Genomic DNA, 1,759 nt, shown 5'->3' on the forward strand with positions numbered 1-1,759 from the left:
ATAAGCTCTGCCGCAAAGCCATATCCTGCCTTGTATTTATTGACGTGTGGTGGGGTGATGGGGAAGGGCTGCCTGTGATTGGTTGACCCAGCAGGTAAAGGAAAGTGAAGGTGCGGAGGTGTGAAGGCTGAAGGGGCCAATAAGAGGGGAAAAATACAGTGGTTGGGAGAGGGCTGAAAGAGGCGGACCCCACAGCTCTCATCCCCACTGTGTCCCCATCCCCACTCTTAACCCATTCCAATCCCATTTGTGTGCCCATTCCAGTCCCCATTGTGGCCCCATCCCTACTGTGTCCATCCCCATCTGCATCCCCATCCCCATCCCCATCTGCATCTCCATCTCCATCCCCATCCCCATCTCCATCTCCTCCACCATCCCCATCTGCATTCCCATACCTGTCTCCATCCCCATCCCCATCTCCATATGCATCCCCATCCCCATCCCCATCCCCATCTCCATCACCATCCCAATTTCCATAACCATCCCCATCCCCATCCCCGTCCCACAACTCCATCTCCATCCTCCCCAGTAGGAAGAGGGGAAGAGGAAGGGGAAGGGGAGGGCATGGATGTGGAGAAGAGTAGGAGGAGGAGGTGGAGAAGGAGAATGGGAAAGGGAAAGAGAAAGGTAAGGGGAGGGTGGAATGCAGAGGTGGGAAAGGGTGGAGGGGAGTGGACGGAAGGGAGGGGTGGTGAGGGGAGAGGCCCCATTCCTGCCCTGGATTGGAGGTTCTACCATCTCCCTGTCATGAAGACTCCATCTCTTCCCTAAGGAAGAAGTTCTGTCAACCAGCAGGGGAATCCCATACCACGATGCCGCGACTCGATTTCACCTTGAAGGCTGATGCTCCCCCCCAGCCACCATCACCTACACCACCTCCATGTGTCCCCATCACCTGGGGTTACACAGGGTGATATCCTCTGTGCTGTTGGTGAGCTGGATATCCACGCTCCCATTGTGTCCCAAATCCAGTCCCCAATGTGACCCCATCCCTACTGTGTCGATCCCCATACCCATCCCCAACCCCATCTCCATCTCCATCCCCAACCCCATCTCCATCCCCATCCACTCCCCATCACCATCTCCATCTCCATCTCATCTCCATCTCCATCCCCATTGCTATACCCATCCCCATCCCCTTCTTCATCTCCATCTCTTTCTCCAACTCCATCCACATCCCCATCTCCATCCACCCCCAAGACATGGCCATGCTCTCCTCTTATGTTTATCTCAGTTGCATTTTATTGCTATGATTTGCTGCCATTGCCTTTTAAGGGCAGCCCTCTTTGCTTAGCATCTACTGGAAGTGGGGGCCATTCCTTCCTTCCTTCTCCAATCTTCTCTTTTCCCTTTGGTCAAAAGACGTAAAGACAAGGGGTGGTTTTTCCTCTGAATTTTGGGGAGGGATTTACTGGTTCTCTACAACTACTTTAATGACGGAGTTTGCAGCACTGGACATGGTGGCCATGACCTTTTTGTCACCCGCAGATACGATCATGGTCTGCTGTGTTGCATGGAACTTGACGAACTGGAACATGCCAGTGTTGTTGGGATTGGCAGGTAAACCTCTATACATCCTATTATAGACTTCTTCCAGTGTGCCAACGTGGGCTTTCTCTGGGGAGATCTCCACAGCAAACTCCATACTGTACAAGTTGTAGTCAAAAGGGTTGGAGAAGAGGATGGCCAAGGTGAAGGTTTCTGCTTCATAGACCAGGACGCCAACGCTGCCCCGTAAATGGGCTGGGGTGTTGTTGAA

This window comes from Coturnix japonica, linkage group LGE64 (assembly GCF_001577835.2).
Source record: "Coturnix japonica isolate 7356 linkage group LGE64, Coturnix japonica 2.1, whole genome shotgun sequence".
NCBI classification, from domain to species: domain Eukaryota; kingdom Metazoa; phylum Chordata; class Aves; order Galliformes; family Phasianidae; genus Coturnix; species Coturnix japonica.